Source organism: Tenrec ecaudatus, chromosome 8 (assembly GCF_050624435.1).
Source record: "Tenrec ecaudatus isolate mTenEca1 chromosome 8, mTenEca1.hap1, whole genome shotgun sequence".
In the NCBI taxonomy this organism is placed as follows: domain Eukaryota; kingdom Metazoa; phylum Chordata; class Mammalia; order Afrosoricida; family Tenrecidae; genus Tenrec; species Tenrec ecaudatus.
Genome location: NC_134537.1, coordinates 133,066,371 through 133,092,001, shown reverse-complemented (window position 1 = coordinate 133,092,001; position 25,631 = coordinate 133,066,371). Strand labels below are relative to the sequence as shown.

At 40.8% G+C, this 25,631-nt stretch overlaps 1 protein-coding gene and 1 pseudogene across 2 annotated transcripts in view; one reads left to right on the top strand and one right to left on the bottom strand.

Annotated features, from left to right (window-relative positions):
* ASB5 (ankyrin repeat and SOCS box containing 5) overlaps window positions 1-25,631 on the bottom strand; it is a 104,447-nt gene that overhangs the window by 77,354 nt on the left and 1,462 nt on the right. The gene's annotated exons all lie outside the window — the stretch shown is intronic.
* Window positions 17,245-18,274, top strand: LOC142454488 (DNA-directed RNA polymerases I, II, and III subunit RPABC1 pseudogene; annotated as a pseudogene).

The window sequence follows — 25,631 nt, the reverse complement described above, 5'->3', positions numbered from 1 at the left end:
AGCTGGCCTATCCTTTTATGAAAGGGAAGAAAACAGCAACAACCCTTTGATCTTTTGAGACAGGATGGCTAGGTTCTTGGCTCTTACCCAAACCATTTGAAATGAAAATATATTGTTCCAAGGGCCAGCTACCTCCCATGTCAACCTAGAGATATTCCCGAGGTCTGACATCAGTGCTATTGAAATGCAAACATGTAGCGAGATGTGTCGTCTTTCCAGGTTAGGGGCTTAACTTGGGACCTTGTCCAGCTGTTTCCTTTACCTGTGTCAAGAAGATACATACTTGTGTTAGTCTGGATAGACTAGAGAAACAATTCCAGGGAGAATCATATATATATGAAAGAGCATTATAGCAAAGATTAATTGTATATTAGGAAAACAGTCCAGTCCAGATCAAGTCTCTAAGTCTGATATTAGCCCATATGTCCAAAACCAATCTATAATTTCCTCTTCAGACTCATGCAACACATGCAACGATAATGAATGCAGGAAGATCACAGGCCAGTGCGTACAAAGTCTTGTGGATCCAGTGGTGGTGTAAGCATCTCTCCTCCAGCTCCAGGACTCTAGTGTAGCCCCATGTGTCTTTTAATCAGGAATACCAAGCAGAGAGTGAGTGTGTCCCGCCTCCAGTGAGCTATTTATCTCTGTCATGCCTTCAAGTGAGATCAAGTTTCGACCTGATTGACAGGCTAAACTCCATCCCCTCCTCAAGTTGGCAGATTATGTAACTGCCACAGTATTGCTACCAAATCAGAGAAACCTTTAACAAAAATGTCAAAATGTGAAACTACTGTTACTTGATGCATCTTCCACCTGCTCCATATTTTGGCTATTCCCCAAATAATTCTGCACTTTTCTATTTATACCATATCAAAATGCAAGTTTGGCATCCTTGAGGCAGTCAAATTGTGTTCCTTTTAAAATAAGTGTGAAAGCGGCAAGCCCAAGGCTGTAGGGTGGCGAACGTAAGGTTTTCCCCACAAAATTGGTTTGTTCAAAGGTTGCCTTTGCTACTTTGAAGACACGTGGGTGCATTGGTGTAATGGAATGTAATTCCTTAGTGCAATTTTCCTCAGAGTCTTCTTACAATTCAGCTTTCCATTTTCTTAAAGCATAACAAGGCTCATGATTTTGCCAGTTCCTTCCAGATTTTCTTCAAGAAAATCTATCGTGTTCACTCCTTTGGAATTCCAGGAAATCATCGCCTTCAGAGGTAACAGCTCGGCCTTGACTTTACCTTCCTCAGCAGATTGCCTTGGAAGCCACTGTTTTGATTGGATCTATTTTCTTTTTTTAAGGGACCCTGATTAAAGCAAGACAAGTGTGTCTGTCTCCGTGAATCTGTCTTCATCCATCCCTTGATTGTAGAGACATTTAAAAACATATTTTGTTTGACTTAAATGCATGCCTGGAGGATCAGCTGGAACCCTGGTACCCATCATTTTTAACTTACCCTCATGTATGGTTTTGGGGACCCTGTGTGTTTAGTTTTGCTGAGATGGTTTATGAGCCAATCCTTGGAAAGGCACTGGGTACTATGCAAATTAAGCATGGAAAACTCCTACAGGGAGTGGCCGGTTTGGGTGGAAACTCTGTGCCTGTGTCCTACGGAGGGATAGTCAGTTTTGCTGCCCTGCCAGACGTAAAAGAGCCAATCCCACAAAGTTTAAAGGGGACTTCATGATCATCAAGAAAAGAGTTTGGAACACAACTTTTGACCCAAGTCTCTGTGCTGAGAACCTCCTAGACCTAGATCCAGGAGAGAGAGTTATGTAATGACTAAGTCATCCTCTAGTATTATGTAACACATTTTGTGTAACAACCTGGTCTTTGGAACCTAACTATGCTCTTTTTCTTTTCTTCTTTTTTCTTAACTGTGTTCTTAAATGTAGAGTGAATATATATTGTAATTAAATATTATTTTAGTTCTCCATTAGATATAATGTAGGCATATTACAAAGCTAGGAAGAGTATTATTTTGCCCAAAGGTATTTTATAAATCGTCACAGCCAAGATTGCAGAATAAGTCTTCCCAAATGGTGGCCCATGAGTTTGCTGTACTAGAACCACCAGTGGTTGTTAAAGTATAGTGTTCTTGACCCCGGTGAAAGGGAAGTCTGTATGCAGTGGAGATTTCTCTGTAAATTATACTTGTCGCAAGGGACCTAGCTTTGTGAAAATTAGTATTAAGGGAAAGGCCATGAATACCAACCATAAGAGGAATCTTGGGTTTACAGTCAACAGGAGCAAAATTATGAGCAGGATCCATGGAGTGCCACATAATTTAAGAATATGTAAAAGGTGAATATGAATTGCAACAAGTAAATTTTGCACTGATTAAATGGCAGTGAGTTTGTTTTTTAAGTTTTTGTTTTAATAAGCAGTAAGAAGGAAAGTACTTGAGAGTACAGAAGCTGATGAAAGCCTTTTTATAGCAAAAGAGAACATGGAACCTGAGAGGAGTAAGCAGCTTAGTAGGGATAGAAGCCTTCTAATTTTAGAAAACAATAACCAGTAGCAGCCGTAAATGGATTTTTATGAGGTGGCACTCAGACATACCTCTGCTGCTAACCTTTTTACGAATGCTGATACAATCAGTTCCTCCCCCAGCACTCCACTTCTCTGCTGGATGAGATAATTCATTGAAATGGTCACACAACTCAGACTTCCGTGAAGATTGCAATGGAGTGACACATACCAGAGGGACTGGCAGAATTCAGCCCAGGAGAGTTGCTTAGAGGGAAATTCAACACTGCTGGAATGCAGGAGGAATATCATAAAGATAAGTAGGCACAGACCTAAGGGGTTTTGAGGGGCTGGGGGCTTTTGGCTTACCTCAGTGGAGGCCGGCTGGGGCTTGACCTTGGCCCCGCCACAGACTCTGCTGGAGCCAGGACCATTTGGAGCCTGTAGGGGAGCTTGACCTCAAGACAGCCACAGTTTGCCACTGCCTGCCTCAGGGCAGGCACTGGCCCCGTGCAACTCCATGGGTAGGGATCGTGGTTCAGCTACATTGTTACTTTTGTTTCCATCTCTTCTCTATATACCCCCACAGTCATGGAGGGCTTCCCAGGGGCTTTTTCTCAACACAGCCATAGCTTGCCGCTGCGGAAGCCTCCTCCAGTGGGGGACTAAACCCTTACAGCTCCACTGGCAAGGATTGGGACTCAGCTACATTGTTGCTTTTGTTTCCTTCTCTTCTCTATATCCCTGCAGTCTCAGCAGGCTTACTTTAAAAAAAAAATTTTCCCCTCCTCTTTGACTCTTTTCTGTTCTCTCACACTTCACTGCTGACCTCCAAGACCACTCCCCTCAGCCTAGGGCACTTTCACCTGTGCCACACCCAGCTAGGTGAGCTCCACCCTGTGCAGTAATCCTGAGGTTGGGGAAAGCCCTGATGACCTCCACCAGCGGATACTCTGCCCAACTTCTTACCTGGGAATTCCTGCCTGAGTCCCTGGGGGCCTAAGGCAGCTCGGCCAACACTCCTCAACATTCCAAGCTGTTGCAAGAACCTCTGCCCAACCTCCGAAACACCAAAGCAGGCAACCCACCGGCCTTCTGGGGCACTCCCCTGAGAGGGAAGCCACAGGAGGATAACGTGGTAGGTTAATTCCATAGTGAAATTAGCTGTAGGCAGTTCAAAGAAGCATTCCTACAAGTCTCCCAGAGAGAGCCAATGCTCTTCGACTCCCTGGAAAATGGCACCTGGCTCCTCTAAAACAATGCAATGCATACAGCCACCAGCCCCAACAACCTCAATGAAAAAACAGGAGAAACAAAAGGCAATGGCAGAAGATGTCCTGAACATAACGACATGCATAGAAGAAGCAGACATTGAGGTGCCACAGAAAAAAATTTTCAGAATGCTGCTTGGAGTCATACAAGATATGAAGCAAACAATACAGAAAAAGGATGAAATGATAAAGGCCATGCACCAAAGGGAAACACATGAGCTTAGGGAGGAGATAACAAAAACCAGTAGCTGAAACACGGAGCTTGAGAATCGACTGGAGGAAGCAGAGAACTGCATCAGTTAAAGACAGCCAAGCAGACTTTAACAAACGCAAAAAAAAAAAATCTAATAAGATCGTCAGAGAAGCTGAAGAAAACCTGCGAGCTATGTTTGATGCTATGAAGCAGAACAACATTAGAATTATTGGCTTACCAGAGGAAGACACAACAAAGAAGTCATCTGCAATAATAGTGAGAGAATTCTTGGAGGAAAACTCCCACAGCTTAATGAATGAAAACCAGGCAACCATTCAGGAGGCGGAAAGAACACCAGCTAAACTAGTTGCCAAGAAGAAGTCACCAAGGCACATAATAAACTATCCAACTTTGAGGAAAAGGAGAAAATCATGAGAACAGCTAGAGAAAAACAAGCAGGCACATATAAAGGTTCCCAAATAAGAATATGCTCAGATCTATCAGCAGAAACTATGAAGAAGAGGCGAGAGTGGAGTAACATATTCCAAAAATTGAAAGAAAACAACACAAACCCAAGAATACTCTACCCAGCCAAATTATCGATCAAGATAGATGGAGAAGTAAGAGTCTTTCCAGAAAAGGAAAACTCAAATAATACATTAGAAGAAACCCAGACCTACAAAAGAGCCTTGCCAACACAGTATGGGAAGAACAACACTCACTGAGCATAAATAAGAGACCACCACATAGAACAACCTCACCCAGAGGGCAACAAAGACGGCTGGATTAAAAGCTGTGGTATATACATACAATGGAGTACCGAGCATCGCTAAAGAGCAGTGATGAACTGTATGAAGCACATCACTGCATGGGAAGAACTAGAGGAAATCATGCTAAGCAAAGTAAGTCAAGCACAAAAGGACGAGTCCGCTGAGGTAAGTTTTCAAAGAAAATGCAAAAGGTGTATAGGGAAAAAGCTACTTTATACAAACATTCTTGGGTTGAGGATCAGGTAATATGGCAGGGCCCAGATCAAATACAGGGATATACATGGTACACAACTAAAAAGGAGGTGAGGAAAGGAAAATAATAATAATAATAATAATAAACAAATGGGTAGCAGAGTCACAGGGCACTAACCCACCCAACGGGAGGGTTCTGTTTATATCTTCACAGGAAAAGAGGAACCACACTTCAACCCAGTGCTCCAAGATGTGAATGCAACATTCTGGCGTGGAGTAGGGAACCAGTGGAGAGGTATGGGGGGCCAGCCACAATCCCAACTAATGTGTGGACACATATGCAAATATATTTATATATGAGGATGGGGAAATAGATCTATGTGCATATATTTATAGGTTTAGTATTAAGGTAGCAGAAGGACATTGGGCCTCCACTCAAGTACTCCCTCAATGCAAGAATAATTTCTTCTATTAAATTGGCATTCTATGATGCTCACCTTCCCGACACAACCACTGAAGACAAAGTGGGTGAATAAGCAAATGTAGTGAAGAAAGCTGATGGTGACTGGTGATCAAAAGATAAAGTGTGTGGGGTCTTGAAGGCTTGAAGGTAAACAAGCGGCCATCTAGCTCAGAAGCAACAAAGTCCACATGAAAGAGACACACCAGCCTGTGTGGTCGTGAGGTGCTGAAGGGATCAGTTATCAGGCATCAAAGAACAAAAATCATGTCATTGTGTATTCACCTCCCTGATACAATCGCTGAAGACAAATGAGTGCATAAGCAAATGTTGGGAAGAAAGCAGATCGTGCCCGGCAATCAAATGATATAGCATCTGGGGTCTTAAAGGTTTGAAGGTAAACAAGTGGCCATCTAGCTCAGAACCAACAAAGCTTACATGGGATAGCACACTAGCCTGTGTGATAACGAGGTGTCGAAGGGATCAGGTATCAGGCATCATCAGAACAAAAAATCTTATCATAGTGAATGATGGGGGGAGTGTGGGGTGGAGACCCAAAGCCCATTTTTAGGCCACTGGAGATCCCCTTGCAGAGGGGTTTCGAGGAGGAGGAGACAAGCCAGTCAGGGTGCGATGTGACAACGATGAAACACACAACTTTCCTCTAGTTCCTAAATGCTTCCTCCCTCACCACTATCATGATCCCAATTCTACTTTCCAAGTCTGGCAAGACCAGAGGCTGTACACTGGTACAGATAGGAGCTGGAGGCACAGGGAATCCAGGGTAGATGATCCCTTCAAGACCAGTGGTGTGAGTGGCGGTACTGGGAGGGCAGAAGGAGTGTGGGTTGGAAAGGGGGAACCAATTACAAGGATCTACATGTGACCTCCTCCATGGGGGACGGACAACAGAAAAGTGGGTGAAGGGAGACGTCAGACAGGGCAAGATATGACAAAATAATAATTTGTAAATTATCAAAGGTTCATAAGGGAGGAGGGAGTGGAGAGTGGGGTGGAAAAATGAGTTGATGCCAGGGGCTTAAGTGGAGAGCAAATGTTTTGAGACTGATGAGGGAAATTAATGTACAAATGTGCTTTACAGAATTGATGCATGTATGGATTGTGATAAGAACTGTATGAGCCCCTAATAAAACAATAATAAAAAAAAGTAATGGCCACACGACTCAGGGACCATAATCATTATTATGGAGTCTTTTTTGGAAGTAACGGGTTATAGTTCAGGATCAAGTTCAAAGTGGAAGTGGTAGGAAGTTTAAGAGATAAAATATAATTCTTCAATTGGGCAGCTTCTAACCAGTTTTCAATTCCTATTGTCACTAGGCCCTATTGCTAGGGCCTCCTACTAGGCTTAAGGAAGTATTACCAGTCTTTAACTCCTCCAATAAGTCCCTGGAGGATCCTACTCTACCAGAAAGCCTCCTGGCCCATGATACTCAGCTTTCTAGTTCTATGGATTAGTAAACATTTCACAGCCGTCTTGCTCCATTGCAATTAATGCACCACTCATGCTGTTTGATGCTGCCCTCCACCATCTCCATTGTTATGATATTTGTACTTTTCCCAGCTTGTTGCTATTGTGAACTGTGCTGCAATGAACCTGGGACAGCGCGTGTCTGTTCAAGTTGTGTCTCATTCCTTCGGGGTACATATCCAGAAAGGTATTAGTGGGTCATAAGGGGTTTCTCTTCCTAGTTGTTTCAGGTAGTGCCATATCCGTTTTCACAATGATTGCACGTGCTTAGAAGTCCACCAACACTCTAGAAGGCGTCCAATCTCTCTGCACCCTCTCCAGTATTTGTTGTTCATTATTTTTTTTTAATTGGACAAACTTTGTGGGTCTAAGGTGATACCTCATCTTTTTTTCATTTGCATCTCCTGGATGGTTAGTAATCATGAACATTTTTTCAGATATTTGTTATTCATTTGAAAGTCATTTTTTGGTGCAATGTCTGTTCGTGACTTTTGCCCACTTTTTAATTGGACGATTTGTTGATGTCTCATTGAGGTGTTGCAGACTTATATAGATTTTAGGAATCCATCCCTTATCTGTTGTGTTCATGCTAAATTCCCACACCACCCAAGTCAAATGACTCTCCTTTGATGTGAATAATAGTGTCTTGATTGTAATAGGTTCTAGTCATCTACTTAATATCCCACTGTATGTGTTTCCATTAGTGTTGTTGGTAGTATACTTATGTCCTGCAATATGGCCCGTAAGTTTGCCTCATTGATGAACCTTATGGCTCTTGGATTTAATATTAGGCATTTGGTATTTCATCCATTTTGAGTTTGTTTTTGTGCATGGGGTGGGATATGTTGTTATTATTTTTGTTAAGTGCCATCGAGTCGCCTATGACTAGCAGAGATCCCATGTAAAAAAAGAATGAAACATGGACCAGTCCTTAACCATCCTCAGATACATCCTTGTTCTGATGGATCTCTCCTGATACCATATCCAAAGTATGTGAGATGTAATCTCGCCACCATCCTGGCCTCTTAGAAGTATATTGGCTGTGTCCTTCCAAGACATAATTGTTGGTTCATTTCACAATCCATGGTGCTCTCACCATTCTTTACCTGCACCATGATTCATATGCATTAATTCTTCTGTCTTTTCTTTAATGTCCACTTTTGCGTGCATATGACATTGAAAACACCATGTTCATCAAGGTATCAGGCACACCTTAATTCTCAAAGTAACAACCATGCCCTTCAACACTTTAAAGAGGTCACCCAGTGAAATGTGTCCCGTAATCTCTTGACTGCTGCTTCCATGAGCATTGATTATGGATTGATGCCAGACAATATCCTTGACAACATTAATCTTTTCTCAACTTATCATGATGTTATCTATTAGGCTAGTTGAGAGGATTATGGTTTTCTTTACATTGAAGGCTACAATTCTTGATCTTTATCAGAAAGTGCTTCAAGTTATCCTCACTTACAGCATGTAAGGTTGTATCATTTGCAGGCTATTAACAAGCCTTCTTCTAATCCTGATGGCACATTCTTCTTCATATAATCCAGCATCTCTGACTATATGCTTAGCAGACAAGTTGAATAAATATGGTAATAGGAGGGAATCCTTACACACTCCTCTCCTGATTTTAAACCATATAGAATCTCCTGTTCCATTTACACAACTGTTTCTGGATCCATCTACATGCTTTGGGTTTGGGGAGCTTGGGGTTGTTTGTGTTGGTTTTCCTGATATATTTTTTTAGTGTACTGAGGTTGATTGCTATTTCTGTGGTTCTGTGGTGCAGCTATGACTGATGTGTGGGCTACTCGGTAGGTCATAAAGTGTTAAGTGGCATAGAAAACATACAGTGGGGGATTGGCATAAAAGGGAGATAGATAAGTAAATGTGGAATGTGGAGGGGGAAGAGAAATAATAAAATAAAAGTAATGACAATAAGGGGCCATTGAATAAATAAGAAGTAAAGGGAAATATATATTTCAAGAAAAGCAGTAAGAATCAATAGGAATAGTGGTAATACATGAAGGATACCAAAAGATAAACAAGAAAACTGGAATTGTGCTGGGCAGAGCGGAGCTTTCGCAGGATGCATTTTTCCCATTAGGTGAGCATCAAGCAACTCACTGAGTTAGTGCACCCAGGGGCGTCCCCTGGGAAGGTTCTCTATTGTCAAGTTTTTCATGAAAGCAGTTTCACTCAAACCCCACTTTTTTGTAATGGCTGATTACAGAAAACAGTGTGCAGCTGTGGAATGTTGTCTCCTGCTCAGGAAAAATGCCACAGAAACTGTTATAATGTTGAACACAACTTACAAGGACAGTACTATGGGAAAAACCCAAGTGTGAGTTATATTTTCATTTCAGCAAAGGTGAAATGTTGATTGATGGCATTTCTGGACATCCATTAAACGGACACAAGTGTCAACTTGTAGTGCATTTGGAGTTTGTTCCACCAGGTCAAACTGATGCTCAAGTTTTCTATTTAGAGTTTCTGAATATATAACAGGGTGTGACCAAAAAGGGCTGATTTGTGGCAGAGGGGAGACCAGTTTTGCCACCACAACAATGCACTTACTCACACAGCCATCTCTCTGCACGAACTTTTGGCAAAAAACAACATGCCTCCTGTGCCCTACGCACTTTACTCACCTAACCTTGGTCTGCGTGACTTCTGTTTCCAGGAATGAAGAGGGACATGTGAGAACAGCGATTTGAAGATGTAGAAGAGGTGAAGAAAAAAATGAGTTTCTGTCAGGCGTACAAACAGATGAGTTTGAAAAATGTTTCCAAGAATGGAACCACAGATTTGACATATGTATTAAGTGTAATAGAGATTACTTTGAAGGTGATAAGGTTGTTTTATAAAAAATAATAAATACATATGTACATAGCTTTGAAATGTATGTATTTGAAAAAAAATCCATTTGGGAAGAGAGTATCTCCTTGTATTTCCTGAGGAAAAGGACAGGGAGAGCAGAAAGTAATGTGTGTGGATATGAGAAAGTGTAAGTAAACATTTAAACTACAGGAAGAGAATTCATGCCTTTACATATTTAGGCAAAGTAGAATGACAAGAAAATTAAAAATAAAGACGAGAGAAGGAAACAAATCCAGGGAGACTTACATGTGTATTAGAGAACTTTGTATTATTAAAGTGTATTGTATATTAAGAAAACATCTCAGGCAGTCCAGATCAAGTCCTTAAGTCTGATATTAGCCCGTATGTCCAATACCCATCTATAATTTCCTCTTCAGACTCATACAACACATGAAATGATGCCGAATGCAGGAAGATCACAGGCCAGTTCATGGAAAGCCTTGTGAACTCAGTGGCAGTAGAAGTATCTCAGCTCTGGTGTGGTCTTACATGGCTCCTCCAGCTCAGGCTCTGGCTCCATCAGTGTAGCTCCTTGTGGCTTGTCAACAGGAATGTCTCCCAGGGAGACAAAGCAGAGAGCGTAACTGGCCTGCACTGAGTTATCTCCATTGCACATCCAAAGGAGGTGATGAAGCTGCGACCTGATTGACAGGCTAAACTCCACCCCTTCGTTGTTAATAGTCTAAAGTTGACAGCAGCTTATGTAACTGCCACAGATGGGGAAGAAGGCACACACAAAAAAAGAAGAAGTAAAATAGGAAAAGTGTAAAAAGCCAGAGAATAAAGGGAAAAAGACAGGCGTGACTTCGCTGTAGATGTAAACCTCTGTTGCTATCACAGTGTGACAGGCTTGGGGCTGTGTCCTCAGAGGAAAGAAAAACAGCTTAAAAACAACCTTGTTTGACTGGGTGGGCTAGGATCTGTACTGGTGTGGTGGGCATGCCTGTGTCCACTGGTCAATGTTGAAGTGGAGGCAGTAACAGTCACAGGTATTGCTCATCTCCAAATGTAAGCTCTCAAGTGACAATTTGCTTTTGTTTTTCTGATTTCCAGGAGCACAGGCCGTCCCTCTTACTGCCTTTCTCGGGTAGCTGTGGAGGATAACTTCCTGTGCTTATTAACTGGATGCTATGGACCCCTGTCTCCACTGGTGTCTTCTTTTAAATGTATTGAGTATATCTTCCTAAAATAATACTTCCCAATTCATTTTGGATATATTAGTATCCCTCTCTACTCCAGTCTTGCTAAGGTAAATAAAATTTTAAGATTTTTTCCCCCTTTGTTTTATCCTTTTTCCTTTTCTTATGGTATTTTTGTAGATAGAGTGGATAGACTTCAATTTTACAAACAAAAATATTGATTTGGATAAAGAATGACTGACTACAGGCTGCTTGGTACATGGCAGTCCAACGAGATGAGAATCTGGACACACAGTTTGAGTTAGAGACGCCCAGGAACGGAAAGATAATGTTCAGCTGTGCTAGTTACATAAATTCTTGTCAACTTGCTAAATAAGTGTAGGGGTGGAGTCTAGCCTGTCAATCAGGTTAGAGCCTGATGATTCCTCCTTGTGGGTGTGACCTTCTCATGAGGATTCTGGAATTTCCTCTCTCTCTCTGCCTTGGTTTTCCTGTTGACAAACCACACAGAGACAAGCTGAGGCCTATCTATGATGAGCCCCACTCTCTGCTTCACCTTCCTGATGAAGAGCCACACTCAGACCGCTCAAGGAAGGACATGGAGACCAGTGCTAGGGGTGAGATGCTTCCACCACTACTGGATCCACAAGACTTTCCACCCATTTCTCTGTGAGCTTCATGAATTTTATATCATTGCATGTGCTGCGTGAGTCTGAAGAGAGATTTATGGACAAGTATTGGACTTATGGGCTAACAACCGACTTAAGGACTTGATCTGGACTGGGCTGGGAAGTTTTATTAATGTACAATTATTCTTTGATATAAAGCTCTTTCACATACACATATTAATGTCATTATATTTGTTAATCTAGTCAATCTGGTCTAACCCATAAGTCTTGGGGAAAAAACACTAAAAGTAGCCATAAAAATAGAAAACAATATATTATAAATACAGAGTCCCTATGCTGTTTAAATGGTTAACATATTTGGCTGCTAACAAAAAAGTTGCCAGTTTCAGCTAATCCAAAAGCACTTTAGAAGAGAAGACTGGAGAGCTACTTCCAAACAATAAGTAATTGAAAACGCTGTGGAGTACAGTTATACTGTGACAACATGAGCCACTATGATTTTGAATCAAGGTGACACTTGTTTTTTAATGAATTATGATATATGTCTAGACCAGGGGTCGTCAAAACGTGGCTCATAAGTCACATGCAGCTCTTTTGCTATGAACATGTGACTCTGAAGTAAAACTGAAAAGTTTTAAAGGATATTATTCAGGCAATGGCGAGTTCATTTGTTTGTAAAAATATATTTATGGCTCTCAAATAATTTTTGCATTGTTGTGAAGGATGGGATTCAATCTTCTGTCTCAAAAGTTTTCCAACCTTGTCTAGACTATATAGAAGTATATATATATAATATATATATTTATCATTATTTTTTTTTAATCTACGACTTGTTCTACTGTGGTGACTTGCATGATGCTATGATGTTGGAAATAATTTCTCCAGTATTTCAAATGTGCCATCAATATCACTCATGGTGGCAGGTTTCAGCAGAGCTTCAAGTCTAAGACAAGGAAGAAAGGCCACATGGCTACTTCAGAAAATAGCCAATGAAATCCTATTACCTGATATACTGCTGGAAGATGGGCTCCCTCATTTGGAAATGTATTCAAAATGGGCTCAAGGATACCATTGCTTATGAAGATGTTACAAAATTGGGCAACATGTTGTACATGAGATTGTTATGAGTCAGAGCCAACTCATTGGTAACCACCAACAGCATATATTTCTTTATATCCTAAAGGATATGTGCAAATAATAATATAAACCCTATTCTAAGTGGTTTACTTAAAGGGTGTAATTTATTACTCACAATAACTGTGAGGTTATATTATTAATAGGTATATTTTCCAGATAAGAAAAAACAGATCTAAGAAAGGTTCAGTAACTTGCCCAAAGTTACAAATTAGGGAGCGGATTCATTCTCAATAGACCAAATAGCTACATGATCAATCTAAATGATTGTTAGAACAGATATGAAGGTGCTTTAAGCAAGATAATTAAAAGTATAGAGATAGTGTATAAAATGGAGTTAGAGAAATCCAGGATGATAGAAGTAATCTTGTAGAAATGTCAGAAGCAATACCGTTGGTGCCCAGAAGAGGCAGAAATAGACATTTATCTGTATGTCTGATGCTAGATAACCTTGGGAACCAATTCAGAAAGCATTTTCTATCTTGACCTCTCAAGAGTAATGAGAAAGTACCTAAAAGATAAAATTTGAGATTGCTGTAAATGCCTGGTGTGTGTGCTGAGACTAAACCAGAAAAAAAGAAAGAAGGCAAGAAAGAAAGAACCTTTCTTCCCATTTTAGAATAAAATTCAAATTCCTTAAAAGTGACTGTATTCATTCATAGGAAAACTACAGATTTTGTAATTCAAACCAGGAAAAGTGCATTGCGATTTTTCAGGACAGACTGGTGAAATTAGGATAGCTCTGGGTAATGGGAATGTACAGTTAGTTATCGTGACGTGGGCTGACCTTGTCTTCTATCATTTCCCCTCTCAAACTGCTCTTCTTCACGTTCTTTGAACACACCACCTTCCAGCTCACTCTTATCCAGTGACTTCTGTCCTACTGCACCCTCTTCTTTTTGCCTGGACAATTAACAATCTCCTGTGGAGGTCACTGTTGGCCAGGTGTTCAGCATACTCCCTTCTTTCCTAACAGCACCTTGATGTTGTACAGTCCTGCATCGCCAAACCTGCGCAACGAGGGGAATCTGACCTTTATCCTTGGTCTAGGAAAGAATTCGGACCAGAACACAAGCATATGCAATCCTCTGTATGGACAATGGCTTAAGAGAATATTTAAGTTAGACACTGCATGTAACAGAAAACACCCCCAACTAGTAGGCACAGCAAAGTAGAAATTTAGTTTTCTATCATTTAAAGAAGTAGGGCTGGTCTGGTGCTAAGGTGTCGGGCACTCAGGATTCATGTGGTCTCTCTGCCATTCCTAGGTGGCTGTAGAGCTTCACCATCATGTTCAGATTCCAGGAGGGGAAAAGAAAGGAGCATCCGCTTCCTACAACGTATCTCCTAGCAAAGATACAAACAACTTCTACTTATAGCCCATTGCTAAAATTTAGTCACAAAGCCACCCATCATTGCAAAGAATGCTGGGAAATGGAGCCGTTATTCCTGGTGCTTATGTACCCAGCCAGCAATGAGATAATGGATGTTGGTGGACAACCAGCTATCTTTCCGTCACAGTGGCCTGCTGTAACTGAAAGGAAGAGCTTATTCTATGAGCGTATCTCTATTCCTTCCGTTGTATGTGAGCAAGAATGCAAGCAATCCTAGTTACAACCATCTTTTGTTCACTGGAAGGGAAATAAGCTTATATTTTGCTGAAGATATCTTATAAGCACGAAACAACTTAGTCTTAAAAGGAAACCGACTCTGTGAACAGCAGAGTAAGAGAGTTCAAGGCCCTCATAAAACACGCTTGCTACCAAACCCATCCCTTGTGAATCCTTCCCTACCTCTAAACCACCTGGTCTGAAGGAAGAGCTCTCCCTATCGTTTAGATCACCTTTGCTCGGGTTTCAGATCTTCTGGTGCTTTCAGCATCCTGATGAAGTTTATGTGAAATTGTCTCTACAGGAGTAGGTTTGGGTTAGGATCCTGTTCTTCCCGCCCCCCCCCCACCTCTGTCCCTAAAATACCACATGTCTTATGACTGACAATAGGTACATGGTTAAACCACTGAAGCAAAATTTGTACTTGCAGAATTTTAGTTGTAGAGTACATTTACAATCCCTAAATGGTACTTTATACTTCATTGCATTTTAAGGAACTGCAGTAATACTGTTACACACACACAAATTCCAACATCTAAACAATAAACTCTAATAAAATCCTTTGGGAAAACAAATCTCTTTTCAGAATAGACATTTCACATTAAGAACATAGAGTACTCAGATCCATTCTTACTCATTTTTATTAAAATGGAATAATAGAGATGCATTTAGATTTTTCACTTTTAGTATTCTTAGTAATAAAAGATAGTAATTAAAACTAGTATTGGCAATTTTCTAACATTTATGGTTATATGTTGGTTTTGAATCCTGTTCAGCTTGACATACAGAAAAAAGGAGCATGAAAGTGGTAATCCAAAACAAACTCATGGCCTTTGAATCAATTCTGACTTTAGCCATTCTTAACGACAGAGTGAAACTGTTTCTCCGGGTTTCCAAAAAATCTTTAGGGGAGCAGAAATCTTCATCTTTCTCCCATGAAAGTGGTTTCTCCACAGCTAGTGGGTTTTACACAGTCAGCCTTATGTTAGGAGACCAGCATGTAACCCACCATGCCACCAGAATGCTTTGAAAGTGGTAATAGGTACAAACAAAGACATGCTTGACTATAATCATGCATATTGCCTAACTCATTCTTCTTACAGGCTGGTCAGGTGAGTAAGCTATTGAATGACTCACTGATTAAGAATTAACAGTGAAAGTATTCCCCATCAAATGCTGTGGATGTGTGAGGAAGCAAGACACTGCAATTCAAGATTGAACAGGTAATCCTAGGTCAGGAATCTAGAGAATTGTATCTGAATGGGTTGATCTGACAAGTTAGGGCTGAACCAAGGAATCAGAGAGGAAAAGCAAGTAATCCAAGGGTCAGACAAATAAAATGTGATATTATGCATCGCATTCCACCCATTGAAACCCCACATAAAACAGAATAACACGTTTCCTGCCTTTGAGTCAATCCCTGCACTTTCTTCACAGTCATCACAATACCTGAGTCTTGTTTTGTATCCATTGTATAGTCTAGTGCCTTTCAATTATCTAAAGGGTTCGATGTCCAGTAGTATATCAGACAACATTATATGTGATCAATGCAGATTTTATTGTTTGAGTTTTAGACCAGGCCTTTCTTACAACTTGGGTTTAATCGAGAAGCACTGCTAAAATTTTCCCACGTTGGGTAACTGCGGATATTTGAAATATCTGTGGCTTATCTTCCAGCATCATGGCAAAATGCAAGTTACCGCATCATGCAGAGCTAACAGAAGGATGATAGAAAAGCAAAGTAAAATAGGCAGAAACATCCTGGACCAATAACTGAGCTCATTCTTGGGACTTAGGATAAACATGGAAAACAAAACAATAATAGCAACAAAAACAACAAAAGAGAAAGCTCACGTTCCTTACTGTGGTAGTTAGGCTTTTTGGGGGCTAACATGGGTAGAATTTAGCCTGTCAATCAGGTCGCAGCTTGATGACGGCTTTGGGAGGCAACACTAAGATAAATGGCTCTTGGAGACCAGTATGGTCCCCTTTCTCCCTGGTGGTATGATCAGAGTGCTGCCTGAGTTGGCTGTCCTGCCTCTACATATGTACTGTACTACCTATGGGCTGAGCCAACCCAGGGACTGTGGTGGATCACATTGCTGTGTCCTGCTGTTCCACGCTGTGGTGCCGCCCCAAAGTGCCATGTCTGCTGCCTGTGGGCTGACTTCACTCATCCTGCCACTGCTCCAGAAGTTGTACCTCCGCCACTTCTCACTTCTCATGGCTACATCCCTCCACCACAACCTGCTTCACTACGCTGTCACTGGCCTCTGCTACTCTTCCATATCTCATCTTCCCACTGTCTGCTTCCTCAGCTTTGGACCAGCAGCCATTATGAGTTGGAAGGAGCTGCAGGATATGAACTGAAAGCGAGTTGTACTGAGCTCTCTGTACTGCTGTGTGGAAAAGTTTGCTGTTGTAGTCTATATATATATATATATATATTTTTTTTTTTTCACAAGTGTCCCAGTTTGGGTTCTCTAGAAAACCCTGCCTAACAAACTTAAAAGAATAAAATTGGGCAAAGTTTCTGGAAACAAGAAAATAATGAAATGTTAGTATTTGTCAGAGCTCTCAAGACTAACCCTAAGATTGGTGAATTCCTAGGATCAACAAGACTTAGTATACTGCCATTCCCAAGACTGAGATTAATTACAGCAGAGGATGCAAAATTGAACCAGCAAGCACATGATCCTGACCCTTCGTAACATAATTTATAGTCCCTTGTCAAAATTGTTCTCAAATTCAAGTCCTCAATGTGCTATTCCCATAACATGCTCCACTGCCGCATCCATTCATAGCTGATGCTACATGAACCCTATAGATAGCCAACTCACATAGGGAATCAGAATGGCTATCTCTCTAGGTTTATTCATTTCCACAAAGCTCAGCTGTCTATATGCACACAGCTTTATTTGAATTATTGCCTCACAAAGTGATTTATTCCTCTTCCTCCTTCTTAGTTGAGTATTATAAAAGCATGTTATTTTACACCGCCATGGACGACGAGGAGGAGACTTACCGGCTGTGGAAGATCCGCAAGACCATCATGCAGCTGTGTCATGACCGGGGCTACCTGGTCACGCAGGACGAGCTAGACCAGATGCTGGAGGAGTTCAAAGCCCAGTTTGGGGATAAGCCGAGTGAAGGGCGACCTCGCCGCACGGATCTCACAGTATTGGTGGCCCACAATGACAACCCCACCGACCAGATGTTCGTCTTCTTCCCTGAGGAGCCCAAGGTGGGCATCAAGACCATCAAAGTGTACTGCCAGCGTATGCAGGAGGAGAACATCACGCGCGCCCTCATTGTCGTGCAGCAGGGCATGACGCCCTCCGCCAAGCAGTCGCTGGTGGACATGGCCCCCAAGTACATCCTGGAGCAGTTCCTACAGCAGGAGCTGCTCATCAACATCACGGAGCATGAGCTGGTGCCGGAGCATGTGGTCATGACCAAGGAGGAGGTGACAGAGTTGCTAGCCCGATATAAGCTCCGTGAGAACCAGCTGCCCCGGATCCAGGCTGGAGACCCTGTGGTGCGCTACTTTGGGATAAAGCGGGGCCAGGTGGTGAAGATCATTCGGCCCAGTGAGACAGCAGGCAGGTACATCACCTACCGGCTGGTGTAGTAGTCAAACCCGCACATGAGGCATTGCTTGTGTGGCAGAAATTGCTCCCTGGATGCTGCCCCCTGCCGGGACCCTGCTCAGTGGTACCAGTCCCCACGTGCTCTGCTCTGTACCCAGGCCACTGCTTGCCATTGTGGGCATCCTGCCTAGGGTGTCAGCTCCCTGCCAACCCTGGAGACATGGACTGTGGGACTAGCACCCTCGGACATCACCCAGGACAATGACTGTAGCTCTGGCCACCGGGGGCAGGTGGGTTCTTGGAGCCTCACTGGTTGCTGACTGGGAAGAGCAGGCCGGGCCCAGCTCTGGGTGTCAGGAGAGACCAAGTGGAGCAGCGTGTGGCTGATCGAGGCAGAACATGGCTAGTGATAATAAACGTTTAATTAGAAAAAAGAAAAGCATGTTATTTTCAGATAAGATCAAAATTTTTCCCTGTAAATTTTCAGAAAAAATCATTAGACATGTCTTCCCCTACTGGCTACTCCTAATTTTGTCAAGTGCTAGCAAGGTATTCTAACCCTCTCTGCATCACTGTAAACAGTTTGTGAGTAGCAATTATTAACATAGAAGTACCAAAGTCGGTTACAATAAAGTTGGGCTGCTAACTGTCTCCAGTTCAAAACCACTAACTGCTCCATAGGAGAGAAATTAGATTTTTCTGCTCTGTAACGATTTATAGCCTCAACGTCTAAAGGAAGCAGGTCTACTCTGTCTTTCAAGGTCCCTGTGAGTGAATCAACTCAGCAGGAGTGAGTTATAAGTTACTGAGTCAAAAGATACAATTTTAGGTCTATAGTTTAGATTATACTTCAACGTTAAAAATATGATAAAAAAACAAAAGCTGCATAACTGGACCAATTGTGAGAAACACGATGATGACTGGAAAACATATTGAAGTTTTTTTCATGGATTTAATTATACTTGGTTAACAATAACACCATAGAAGCAGCAATCCAGAAAACATACAACATAATATATTGTGCAAATCTGTTGCAAAACTTAAAAGCAGAGCTGTTATTTTGATGACTAAGGTGCACATGACCCAAGCCGTGTATTTACAAGAGGCTCATATGCATGTGAAAGCTGGGCAATGAAAAAGGAAGAATGAAGGAGAATTGACATATGTTGGTAATATATACTGCCAAAAAGTAAACAATATAGACTGCCAAAATGTAAACAAATATGTCATAGAAGGAGTACAGCCTGACTGTGCCTTAGAAATTTACTTTGGACATGTTATTATGAGCAAACAGTCCCTGGAGAAGGACATCATGCTTGTTAAAGTTGAGCATCATCAGATACAGAAAGATCCTCAACAACACAAATTGACACAATGTGTGCAAAAATAGGTTTGGAGGATCTACTATTGTGAGGATGTCCTGGTACTAGGCAACATCTGCTTGTACAGGTACTATGAGTTGAAACCGACATGGCAGTACACAGCTACCAGGTTATTTTCAATAAATTCAACTTCCTTCTATGCAATGTTGATATTTGAAAGAGTAGAATTGAGATAAAAATCAAAGTACACCTTATAATGCTCAAAGGAAACATTCCTAATGAAGATACAATAGACTTTAATACCTAGGTGCTCAGTAATACAACATTTACAGAGGAGATCTGAGAAGAAACAAGCACAAAGCAAACCAAAAAAGCACTGCAATCTTGGAGATTTTAATAAACAAACAAAAAAATCAAGAAAACAAAATTGGTTAGAATACAGAAGACTTCAGCAGCATAATAAAAAAAGACAGATCTACCAGGCCTCCTAAGGGCAGTGGAGGAATTACTGAACCCAAATGAAGGCTGAACATGATAGTGGGACAAGAGGAAAGCAATAGGAAATAGAGGAAAGAACTAGGAGACAAAGGACATTGATAGAGGTCTAAATACAGGCATGTATATATGTAAATATATTTATATATGACGATAGGGAAATAGATCTATGTACATATATTTATACATTTAGTATTAAGGTAGCAGATGGACATTGGGCCTCTACTCAAGTACTCCCTCGCCACAAGAACAGTCTGTTCTAAAAATCCAGCATTCTGTGATGCTCATCTTCCTGACACTGCTGAAGACAAAATGGGTGCATAAGCAAATGTGGTGAAGAAACCTGATGGTGCCCAACTATCAAAAGTCATAGCCTTTGGGGTCTTAAAGGCCTGAAGATAAACAAGCAGCCATCTAGCTGAGAAGCAACGAAGCTCGCATGGAAGAAGCACACCAGCCTGCGTGATCATGAGGTGCCGATAGGATCAGGTATCAGACATCAAAGACCCAAAACAAAAAAATCCCATCATTGTGAATGAAGTGGAGTGTGGGGTAGAGGCCCAAAGCCCATCTGTAGCCAATTGGACAACCCCTTACAGAGGGTTGAGGGGAGGAGACAAGCCTGTCAGGGTGCAGTGTAGCACCCATGAAACATACAACATTCCTCTAATTCTTTAATGCCTCCCTCCTACCCCCACTATCATGACCCCAATTCTACCTTAAGTATCTGGCTAAATTAGAGCATGTACGTGGTACAGATAAGAGCTGGAAACACAGGGAATCCGGGACAGATAAACACTCAGTACCAATTTGGACAGTGACCACACCAGGAGGGGCAGGAGAAGGTGGGGGAAGAAAGGGGGAACCGATCACAATGATCTCTACCTATAGCCCCTCTCAGGGGGATAGTCAACAGAAAAGTGGGTAAAGGGAGACATTTGATTAGTTTAAGACATGAAAAAATAATAATCACTTATAAATTATCAAGGGTTCATGAGGGTGGTTCATCAAGGGAGGAGGGAGGGGGAAAATGAGGAGCGGATACCAAAGGCTTGAGTAGAAAGAAAATGTTTGGAAAATGATGATGGCAACAAGTATTCAAATGTGCTTGACACCATGGATGGATGGATGCATTGTGATAAGAGTTGTATGAGCCCCAATAAAATGATTTATTTTTTAAAAAGATAGATCTAATAGATATATATCAAGCTGTTACACCTATTATAGAAAATATACATCATTTCAAGTACATATTAGCTATTTTCAAAAAATAATTTTCTTAGGCACAAATAAAAAATATTGGTTTCTCTGTTTACAGAGAGCTATATATTAATTTAAAACGATCAATAAGTTCCTTTCCTATGGCCAACGCACACACACACACACACACACACACACACACACACATTGCCATAGGTCACTGAGTCCGAAACAACAAGATAGCAGTGGGTTTGGTTTCAGCGATAGTCTAAGCACACAAGCAAGAATTTTCTGGATATATGTAAAGTGGTCATCAAAACAATGATAAGGAAAGTATACACACTTCCAAAAATATTAAAAACATTTAAATGAAACACAAAAGAATTTGTACTGTTAAAAAGTAAAATTTAAGAATTAGAAAAATAGAATGCTATTACATAAGCTAATACCTTGAAAAATTAATAAAAGAAACAAAAGATAGTTAAATAATAAATGAAAAATGGAGGAAAGCACAAATATACATAATTAGAATTAGCAAGTAATAACCATTGAAATGAAAGAACTGAATCCCAGAGAATTTCTACCAAAATTTTGAAGATCAGAAACCCCTTATATTACTTAAAATATTACGGTGCATTGAAAAGGAAGAAATCATTTTCTATGTTAAGCATTACATTATAATCATAAAGAAAACACCCCTTTCATCTGTGAATATTAGTGACAAGAAACAAATAAAATGTTGCCAAATGGAACCCAAGATTATATAAAATAATTATGACCAAGTAGAGTTCATCCTAGGGATATACAGTGGTTATATATTAGGAAATGCACCCATTTACTCTATCACCGTAATAGAGCTGAAGTGAAATATCAAGATCACCTCTAATGGTGCATCAAATTCGTTGAAAATTTTCAATATTTTCTCACAGTATGACGAAACTCTCCAAAAAAATAAGATTGAATCGACCACATTAATATATAATCCGTATTTATGATGTATATATACACACAATAACATCCAATACACCTCATCCAAAGTCCATTTTAACTTGATGGGGAAATGATATTTTCTCTTACCACCAGAACCAGGACAAGGAAGCCAGTTCTATTGAGTGAGCATTGTCCTGGAATTCTTAACAATGGCAGTTAGACAAGATGTAATAGTCAGGTTTTCTGTGCCAACCTGGCACCTGTAAGAAGATATGGCTGAAGTTTAGCCTGTCCATCAGGGCAGAGCTTGATGACCTACTTTGGAAGTGAACCGAGATAAATAGCTCTCTGGAGGCAGGCCTCTCTCTCCCTCTGCCTTCACCTTCTTCTGGCTCTGAGGCCAGAGTCCTGGAGATGCGTCCACCACCATTGGATCCACAAGACTTTGCACTCACTGGCCTGTGATCTTTCTGAATTCTGCATCACTGCATGTGGCTGCATGAATCTGAAGAGGGACTTCCAGAGTAGTGTCAGATTTTTGGACTTGAGTTAGACTGGGCTGGTATGTTTTCCTGATAAGCAATTATTTCTTGATATAAAGCTCTTTCATTTGTGTGTGTGTGTATATATATATATATATATATATATATATATATATATATATATATATATAATTTCCCCCCCCCCACTGAATTTCTCTCATCAACCCAGCCTAACACACAAGATAAGAAGTACAAGAATTAAAAAGCAAAAGGTAAAGTCATCTCTAGAGTAGATTATATCGTGAATGGAAAATCTAGAGATTACAACAGAAGAAAATTCTATATCCCACCCAATCCTATTCCTTTGTGGACCTCGCTGCTCGCTGCTGTGGTTTCTGTTATAGCTCTCAGTGACAACAGAAAGAAATACGGCCTAGCCTTGCAGCATCACACGTTTGTTATTCTGTGTTCTGCAGCTGCAGGGTCAGTTCACCTTGTTGATGGTCTTCCTCTTTTCCCGTCTACCAAATGATAGTCCTTTTTAGGGACTGGAAAAGGTATACATGCTTTAAGCACACCCAATGGTATTGAATAAAGTCCAGGCTGCATTGACGTTACTACAAAAAACAAGGCTTCAGGAATTGATAGAATAACAACTGAGATGTTTTAATGAGCTGATGAGGTACTGGAAGGACTTCATTTGTCCATGCAAAGAAATACTGGAGAAAGCCACTTGACTAAGTGATTGGAATTGATACATGTTTGTTCATATTCCAAAGAAAAGTGATCCAAACAGAATATGGAAATGATAAAACTATTAATAAAATCAAATGCAAGCAAAATTTTGCTGAGGATAATTAAAAATGATACAGCAGCATATTAAGGCATATACACACATACATGAATTGGTAGGGAGCGGCCAGAAATTCAAGCCAAATTCTGAAGAGGAGTTGGAATGAGGGATAAGATTGCTGAAATAAAATGAATCTTGGCAGAAAACAGAGGATACCAGAAATATGTTTGTGTTTTATTGACTGTGCAAAGACCTTCAACTATGTGGATCACAACAAACTACAGATAACATGGTTACGAATGAGAATTCCAGATCACTTCATTGTACTCATGTAGAACCTATACATAGACCAAGAGGAAGTTCTTGGAGCACAAGAAGGGGTTATGATATGATTTAAAAATCAGGAAAGGCTTGCATTAGGGTTGATTTCTTTGTAGTATTAAATATGTACAGTGAGAAAATAATTTGAGAAGCCAGACTTTATAAAGAAGAACAAGGGTTAGAGGAAGATTTCTTAACTTTCCAAATGCAGATGACATAACCTTGTTTACGAACAGTGAGGTGAACTTGAAGCACTTGCTGCTGAAAATCAAAGACTGCAGCCTTCAGTATGGATTGCAACTTCACTTAAAGACAACTGAAATCCTCACTATTGAACCAGTAGACAACATCATGATAAATGGAGAAAATATTGAGGTTGCTGAGGATTTCGTTTTGCTTGGAGCAGTAATCAAGGTTCATGGAGGTAGCAATCAAGAAATTAAATGACATTGCATTGGGCAAATTTGCTGCACAAAACCTCTTAGAAGTATTGAAGAGCAAGGATGTCTCTTGGATTACTGAGGTGCCAGATCTAAGCCATTGTATTTTCAATTGGCTCATGTGCATGTGAAAGGTGGACAATGAATAAGGATGGCTGTAGCAGAAATAAGTCCTTCTTGGAAGAAGTATAGCGTACATGCTCTTTGGAAGCAAGGGTGGTACTTTATTTTACATACTTTGTCATGTTATCAGGAGAGACTAATTAGTCCCTGATACAAGATATCATGCTTGCGGTCAGTGACAAAGAGTAAGACCCTCAATGAGACAGATTAACACAAGGCACAACAATGAGCTCACACTTAGAAAAGAGGGTGAGAATGGTGGGTTTTACTGTGAAAACTTTGTTTTAATGTTTTTAATAATACGATTTTTATGTTTGACTTATATTCTCGAGGTGTGTTAGTCTGGGTAGACTAGAGAAATTCATAGAGACACTCATGTGTAATAGCAAAGACCTTTATATAAAATGTAATTGTACATCAAGAAAACATCCCAGCCCAGATCAAGTCTATAAGTCCAATATTATCCCATATGTCCAATACCAATCTATAAAGTCCTCTTCAGACTCATGAAACACAAGCAATGACACCAAATGCAGGACGATCACAGGCCAGTGGGTGGGAAGTCTTGTGGATCCGGTGGTGTTGTAAGCATCTGCTTTGGCAGGGGTCTCCATGTGGCTCCTTAGCTGCAATGCCTCCCAGGAAGTGAAGAGAGAGAGAGAGAGAGGCTCCTGCCTCCAGGGAGGAATACAGGAGTTCCCAGAATCCTCAGGAGAAGGCCATACCCATACAGAGGCCTCGTTGGCTATGACATGACAGGCTATACGCTACTCCTTCATTTGTAATCCTCTCAAATTGACAAATGATTATATAAGTACCACACATGTGCATTCATGTTTTGAGGTGTTTCACAGATTCATCATTTTTAATTTTGTATAGCATTCCATTGAGTGTATGTACCAAAGTTTGTCCATTCTTCTATTGATGATCATTTAATTTGTTTCCATATTTTTGCTTTTTGTTTGGGGGAATGGTGCTATGATGAACATGGGCATATCTCGTGTCATGGATCTTACATTTTTAGGACATAGGACAAGTAGTTAAGAGTGCTAGGTTACACAGTATTCCTACTCCCAGTTTTTGAGGAACTGACATACATCTTTTCCCAGTGGCTGTTTCATTTTACAGTCCTACCAGTGGTGTCTAAGGGTTTGCGTTTGGACTCTACAAAGATCTCCACTCATTTCTAGTATTTGTTGTTTTTCAGTTCTTTTGAACTTTGCTACCAATGCTGGAGTGAGGTGGTATCTCATCACTGGAAATTGCACTTCTCATATGGCTAATGATCGTGAGCCTTTCATCATATATTTGTTGGTAGAGCCTTATTTCTGCATAATGCCTTTTAAGTGCATGCATACTCTTTTAGCAAAACTGACCACTGGATGTCCCTTACACATACTTGTACTTAGATATCACTTAGAATACCCTCAATGTCATATAGGATACTCTTACTGAGCATCTTTACTCTAAGTCATCCTATAATGCAGTGGTTCTCAACTTGTGGATCGTGACCCCTTTGGGGAAGGGGGGTGAATGACCCTTTCACAGGGGGCGCCTGATTCATAACAGTAGCAAAATTACAGTTATGAAGTAGCAACAAAAATAATTTTATGGTTGGGGTCACCACAATATGAGGAACTGTATTAAAGGGTCGCGGCTTTAGGAAGGTTGAGAACTGCTGCTATAACAG